Source organism: Orcinus orca, chromosome 20 (genome assembly GCF_937001465.1).
Source record: "Orcinus orca chromosome 20, mOrcOrc1.1, whole genome shotgun sequence".
Classification (NCBI taxonomy): Eukaryota; Metazoa; Chordata; class Mammalia; order Artiodactyla; family Delphinidae; genus Orcinus; species Orcinus orca.
Genome location: NC_064578.1, coordinates 24986629 through 24995082, shown reverse-complemented (window position 1 = coordinate 24995082; position 8454 = coordinate 24986629).

Genomic DNA, 8454 nt, shown 5'->3' with positions numbered 1-8454 from the left:
TGCATGACATATACGACCTCTAAGCTACAGCCACAATTTCTGCAGTTGCCCCATATTTTCCTATACCTTCAGCCTTCTTTGCATGTGTTGTTTTCTTCTCCTGGAAGGACATTTCTACTTTTCATGTTTAAAAAATGAGAAATTTATGACAAATGCTAAAGGAACTTCTCTAGGCAAGAAACACAAGAGAAGGAAAAGACCTGCAATAACAAACCCAAAACAATTAAGAAAATGGAATAGGAACATACATATCGATAATTACCTTAAATGTAAATGGATTAAATGCTCCAACCAAAAGACAGAGACTGGCTGAATGGATACAAAAACAAGACCTGTATATATACTGTCTACAAGAGACCCACTTCAGACCTAGGGACACATACAGACTTTCAGTGAGGGGATGGAAAAAGATATTCCATGCAAATGGAAATCCAGAGAAAGCTGGAGTAGCAATTCTCATATCAGACAATAGACTTTAAAATAAAGACTATTAGAAGAGACAAAGAAGGAAATTACATAATGATCAAGGGATCGATCCAAGAACAAGATATAACAATTGTAAATATTTATGCACCCAACATAGGAGCACCTCAATACATAAGGCAAATGCTAACAGCCATAAAAGGGAAAATCGACAGTAACACAATCATAGTAGGGGAGTTTAACACCCCACTTTCAACAATGGACAGATCATCCAAAATGAAAATAAATAAGGAAACGCAAGCTTTAAATGATACATTAAACAAGATGGACTTAATTGATATTTATAGGACATTCCATCCAAAAACAACAGAATACACAATTTTCTCAGGTGCTCGTGGAACACGCTCCAGGGTAGATCATATCTTGGGTCACAAATCAAGCCTTGGAAAATTTAAGAAAATTGAAAACGTATCAAGTATGTTTTCTGACCACAACGCTATGAGACTAGATATCAGTTACAGGAAAAGATCTGTAAAAAATACAAACACATGGAGGCTAAACAATACACTACTTAATAACCAAGTGATCACTGAAGAAATCAAAGAGGAAATCAAAAAATACCTAGAAACAAATGACAATGGAGACACAACAACCCAAAATCTATGGGATGCAGCAAAAGCAGTTCTAAGAGGGAAGTTTATAGCAATACAATCCTACCTCAAGAAACAGGAAACATCTCAAATAAACAACCTAACCTTGCACCTAAGGAAAGTAGAGAAGGAAGAACAAAAAAAACCCAAAGATAGCAGAAGGAAAGAAATCATAAAGATCAGATCAGAAATAAATTAAAAAGAAATGAAGGAAATGATAGCAAAGGTCAATAAAACTAAAAGCGTGTTCTTTGAGAAGATAAACAAAATTGATAAACCATTAGCCAGACTCATCAAGAAAAAGGGAGAAGACTCAAATCAATAGAATTAGAAATGAAAAAGGAGAAGTAACGACTGACACTGCAGAAATACAAAGGATCATGAGAGATTACTACAAGCAACTCTATGCCAATAAAATGCACAACCTGGAAGAAATGGACAAATTCTTAGAAATGCATAACCTGCCGACACTGAACAGGAAGAAATAGAAAATACGAACAGACCAATCAGCAGCACTGAGATTGAAACTGTGATTAAAAATCTTTCAACAAACAAAAGCCCAGGACCAGATGGCTTCACAGGCGAATTCTATCAAACATTTAGAGAAGAGCTAACACCTATCCTTTTCAAACTCTTCCAAAATATAGCAGAGGGAGGAACACTCCCAAACTCATTCTACGAGGCCACCATCACCCTGATACCAAAACCAGACAAATATGTGACAAAGAAAGAAAACTACAGGCCAATATCACTGATGAACAGAGATGCAAACATCATCAACAAAATAGTAGCAAACAGAATCCAACAGCACATTAAAAGGATCATACACCAAGATCGAGTGGGGTTCATTCCAGGAATGCAAGGATTCTTCAATATACGCCAGTCAATCAATGTGATACACCATATTAACAAATTGAAGGAGAAAAACCATATGATCATCTCAATAGATGCAGAGAAAGCTTTCGACAAAATTCAACACCAATTTATGGTAAAAAACCTCCAGAAAGTAGGCATAGAGTGAACTTTCCTCAACATAATAAAAGCCATATATGACAAACCAACAGCCAACATCATCCTCAATGGTGAAAAACTGAAAATATTTCCACTAAGATCAGGAACAAGACAGGGTTGCCCACTCTCACCACTATTATTCAACATAGTTTTGGAAGTTTTACTCACAGAAATCAGAGAAGAAAAGGAAATAAAAGGAATCCAAATTGGGAAAGAAGAAGTAAAGCTGTCACTGTTTGCAGATGACATGATACTCTACATAAAGAATCCTAAACATGCTACCAGAAAACTACTAGAGCTAATCAATGAATTTGGTAAAGTAGCAGAATACAAAATTAATGCACAGAAATCTCTGGCATTCCTATACACTAATGATGAAAAATCTGAAAGTGAAATTAAGAAAACACTCCCATTTACCATTGCAAGAAAAAGAATAAAATATCTAGGAATAAACCTACCTAAGGAGACAAAAGACCTGTATGCAGAAAATTATAAGACACTGATGAAAGAAATTAAAGATGATACAAATAGATGGAGCGATATACCATGTTCTTGGATTGGAAGAATCAACATTGTGAAAATGACTCTACTACCCAAAGCAATCTATAGATTCAATGCAATCCCTATCAAACTACCACTGGCATTTTTCACAGAACTAGAACAAAAAATTTCACAATTTGTATGGAAACACAAGAGACCCCGAATAGCCAAAGTAATCTTGAGAAAGAAAAATGGAGCTGGAGGAATCAGGCTCCCTGACTTCAGACTGTACTACAAAGCTACAGTAATCAAGACAGTAGGGTAGTGGCACAAAAACAGAAAGATAGATCAATGGAACAGGATAGAAAGCCCAGAGATAAACCCACGCACATATGGTCACCTTATCTTTGATAAAGGAGGCAAGAAGATACAGTGGAGAAAAGACAGCCTCTACAGTGCGTGGTGCTGGGAAAACTGGACAGGTACATGTAAAAGCATGAGACTAGAACACTCTGTAACACCATACACAAAAATAAGCTCAAATGGATTAAAGACCTAAATGTAAGGCCAGACACTATCAAACTCTTAGAGGAAAACAGGCAGAACAGTCTATGACATAAATCACAGCAAGTTCCTTTTTGACCCACCTCCTAGAGAAATGGAAATAAAAACAAAAATAAACAAATGGGACCTAATGAAACTTCAGCGCTTTTGCACAGCAAGGTAAACCATCAGCAAGACCAAAAGACGACCCTCAGAATGGGAGAAAATATTTGCAAATGAAGCAACTGAAAAAGGATTAATCTCCAAGATTTACAAGCAGCTCATGCAGCTCAATAACAAAAAAAGAAACAACCCAATCCAAAAATGGGCAGGAGACCTAAATACATTTCTCCAAAGAAGATATACAGATCACCAACAAACAGATGAAAGAATGCTGAACATCATTAATCATTAGAAAAATGCAAATCAAAACTACAATGAGATATCATCTCACACCGGTCAGAATGGCCATCATCAAAAAATCTAGAAACAATAAATGCTGGAGAGGGTGTGGAGAAAAGGGAACCCTCTTGCACTGTTGGTGGGATGTAAATTGATACAGCCAGTACGGAGAACAGTATGAAGTTTCCTTAAAAAACTACAAATAGAACTACCGTACGACCCAGCAATCCCACTACTGGGCATATACCCTGAGAAAACCATAATTCAAAAAGAGTCGTGTACCAAAATGTTCATTGCAGCTCTATTTACAATAGCCAGGACATGGAAGCAACCTAAGTGTCCATCATCGGATGAATGGATATAGAAGATGTGGCACATATATACAATGGAATATTACTCAGACATTAAAAAAAACGAAATTGAATTATTTGTAGTGAGGTGGATGGATCCAGAGTCTGTCATACAGAGTGAAGTAAGTCAGAAAGAGAAAGACAAATGCCGTATGCTAACACATATATATGGAATTTAAGAAAACAAAATGTCATGAAGAACCTAGGGGTAAGACGGGAGTAAAGACACAGACCTACTAGAGAATGGACTTGAGGATATGGGGAGGGGGCAGGGTAAGCTTGGACAAAGTGAGAGAGTGGCATGGACACATATACACTACCAAGAGTAAAATAGATAGCTAGTGGGAAGCAGCCACATAGCACAGGGAGATGAGCTCAGTGGTTTTCGACCACCTAGAGGGGTGGGATTGGGAGGGTGGGAGGGAGGGAGATGCAAGAGGGAAGAGGTATGGGAACATATGTATATGTATAACTGATTCACTTTGTTATAAAGCAGAAGCTAACACACCATTGTAAAGCAATTATACTCCAATAAAGCTGTTAAGAAAAACAAAAAGTTTATCAAAGGTAAAGCTGTGTTTAGCATGTTTGACAGATATGAATAGAAATGATGATCAGGCAAAAGGTAATACTTATAATATTGTTTTATTTGTTTGGAAAATTCTCATACAGTTTTGGATGAGATTTTATATTTGAAGAAGCTTCTTTACACAAACTGTATCTTGGTTCAGGTATAACATTTTGTATAATTTAGGAACTTCTGATTATAAATCTGTTACCTTGATAAATCATGTATATTGGTTACAATTGCCAGCATAGTCTTTTCTCCAGGGATATCAGCTAAGTGACAACACAAAATATGTGGTGGGATATTGTTATAGCTTCTAGCATCTTTTAAGAAATTTTTGCAGTGTGGTAAATTCTATCTCTGAGTTTTATTGCTGTGGAATCTGGGAATCTGTTTACAGGGTATGAACATCAGTGTCCAAAGTGGTGCAATTCAGATGTCTCCGTGAAGATGGGGTATGGCGAGTAACGATAAGGGCCTGGAGTAAGAAAGCCTGGTGTTTAATCACAGCTCTATACTGATTGCTTGACTTTGGTGAGGTTACATAATTCCTCTAGGCTTTCGTATACCCATATATAAAATAATAATTGTGTTAATATTTATCTCACAGCATCACTGTGAGAATTAACGAAGAATTTGTGGCTATCCCACATATTCAGTGCTTCTCACATGACAGACACTCAGTAAGGCTTTGTCATTATTTTAATTTTTAACAATGGGACCCTGCTCATCCTCCCAAGACAGGAGCCACATATCATGGACCAGTGAATACTTGATAGCACTCAGACCATTACCCCTTTCTAGTTTGGACCTTTGCTATTATTGCTTCAACCCATTCCAGTGTCTTTGCTTCCCTGAATTCATTGATGTACATGGTATATGTAAAATGCCCAAGTATCTAAAAAGATTTTAGACTTCACCCTCTTATCAGGTCCATTCCATCCCTTAGGTTTCTTATACTAGAGAATAGAGCACATAGATTCCCATAAGCAAAGTCTAGGTTTTTGTGATTTTATATATATATTTCTTATTTATAGCGGGAAGGACTTACATGTTGAGACATCAAGACTTAAATAGGCACAGCATGTGCACGCCAGTTTAGAAGCAACCCAGATTTCTGCGTGTATCTGCTTGCAAGCTGTTTGCTCTTTCCTCTCTCTTCCAACCGGAAGTTACTTATAGTCCCTCTCAGAAGGAGTTGCCAGCACAAACAATGCAGATTACAAAATGCGAAAAATCCAAAACAAAAGCACATGCTCAAATCTCCCGTGTAAATCTATTTCACAATTAAATCTTTTCCTTTGCAACTTTCTGTACCAAAGGGGTACAGAATTTTTGCCTGTGGTTCTGAGTCTGTATTGTGTGAAGGCAGGTCACTGTGGGAGAGTAGTCCACATTGGTGTGATTCCTGCTCCCCGGAGACTGCTTTATGTGTTTATCACTCAAAGCTATTCAAGAAGGAGAATGTTATACCTGAACTAAATTCCTTGACCACTAGATCGTATGAGCTGACTCATAAAGTGAGGAAATACTAACAAAAGGGAAAGAGAGGGAGTGAAAGAGCCTTGTCATAAAGTCTTAAGTCTCTGGGGGATGTGTGTGGTTCTAAAAATAAGATGATGGCTCTAGTATCAAGACACCTGTGCTAAATCTGAGAATGAAACTAAGCCACAGGAATACCCAGTGAAGAATTAGAGGAGGCTAGTTAAGCCCATAATATGCACAATAAAACCTGACATGGTCGGACTACCATGCTAAAATCCAATCAGTGATGGTACTGACGTGTAAAACAGGAGTCTTTTCATTGTATGCCATCAACAGCCCGATGAGGAAGTTGCAGCTTGTATCTCTTCCTGTAGGTAAGGAAACCTATGCCCAAAGAAGTTAACTAAGTGCCCAGATTCACACAAATTCTACCTAGCAGAGCCGAGCCTTCTATCCAGCCATGGTATCTATGGAACCTGCACTCTTAATGGCTATACATTCTTTTTCACTGGGAAAAACAAGAGAAAAAGGAGAGGAGAAAAGTAACCTTGAGTGTGTGGTCTTTGTTTATCTATCTAGCTGTCACATATAAGGCCATTTTATACATATATCCAAAGAAAGCAAAATAATTCTTATCAACCAAATACAGAATTTAAATTATGGAGTATATTTTTGTCAATATGTAATGGTATAAAGGCTGGGAATAGATATGGAAACAAAAAGAAGCCGAGCCATTGTCATGGTGCTGAGCAGTAGGCCGTAGAAGGATGGTACCAAAGAGGTAATCTGTTCTCTACTTCTCACTTTTGTGGACCAAGTATTGGAAATAGACCTTCAAAATTATGATCATTATGTATGACCAGTGTATAAATCCTCACGTTAATAAAGACTATTTCTTCAGAAACAATTCCATAGCTAGGGCAATTTCTCCTACCACATATATTTATAGCATCGTTCTCCTTTCTACTTATCATAACTATCATTCCTTTATGTAACTCTCTCTTATCGATTGCCACTCAGATGAGACTCTCATTCTATAAAGGTAGATACTACTTCATTTGCTTTTAGTTCCACATTATGTCTCCTGTATATTGACACATAGTAACTATCCAATAAGTATCCCTTCAGTAGGTTAAAAGGACAGATTTGATTTTCTGATTTCCAAGCCTAGACCTTATTAGCGAGAACACTAGTAGACTCTGTCATATATTTAATGATGAGGGACAATGGCTGATGGGAAGGAAACAGACCAGCAAACTAGAAAAAGTTAAAAAAAAAAAAGAATATGACATAAGAATCAAAACAACAAAAAATAAAAGTCAAACAGGAATGTTTGATGGCCTTGAGCTATTTCGTTAAAGGAGTAAATAGTATTGTATGATTCCGTAGTCTTCCCTTCAGTGGATCACTATTTGTGAAAGAAAAGCAAACTATGTGAAGAACAATTGAAGTTTTTATAAAAGTTACATTTTAATAATGGCTCCAGTGTTGTGTGTGTGTGTGTGTGTGTGTGTGTGTGTGTGTGTGTGTACACCCACAAAGAGAGAGAAAAAAAGAGATTTACTTTTTAAACCACTTTGAGCAGGAAAAGGAAAACAAATGAAGAGACAATAACTATACATAATGTCTCTTTCAAACATGGGGGGAAAAAGTTCTGCATAAAACCCCAAATCTCTCCTAAATATATAGCTTTTGTTCCATGCCACTGCTTTAACCAATTCAATGACTTATTCTCTCTAAATTTTATTCCTCAACTACTAGTTGGCATCATCCTTTTTCCCACAGAGACCTTCCATTAGGAGACTAATGATAATTATCAACAGGACAATATATCTTCAATGAAATGATTATGTCCAACTTAGTATATCAAATGCCAGGTTGGATCTTTTTCAAGGGAGACATCATTTACCTTAACATCAAAATTATAGCCACATCTTGACCCACACAGATATAGAAATAAAAATAGAATGTTGTTAATAATCCCCAAATGAATAGTTCTGATTCTAAAGGCACAATCAACACCGGGAAACTCTCCTGTGGTTTTCTCTTATCTAAGGTACAAATAAAAATCATCTTGGAAAAAAAGATGTGGGTATAATAAACTCTCTCTTCCTAACTTTGTGTTTTGGACCAATAGTATTCTTGGGTGCCTTCACGTGAACAAATGATCCTCATGTATCAGACACATAGGAAGGAAGATGAATAATACAACCTAGCAGTTATAAGCAAAAATATTAGAGTTATATATTTCTGTTGTTTTTTTAATCTGTAGAACTCAATAGCTGATACTGGAAGTTAATTAACCTTACCAAGAATTGGGCTCCTTATCTTTAAAATGGGAATATGAATTCCTAATTCATTGTATAGTATTCAAGAAATAAAACCACATTACATATAGAGTACCTAGTACATTAAATCTAGCAGAAACCCAGCTATAACACCTACCTTCCTACTCTCTCCACACATCCATTCAACTACATCCATGTATGTACTGACAGTGTGCCAAGTAAGGTCTTATTTTAAAAGGTAAGGGAATCCATGT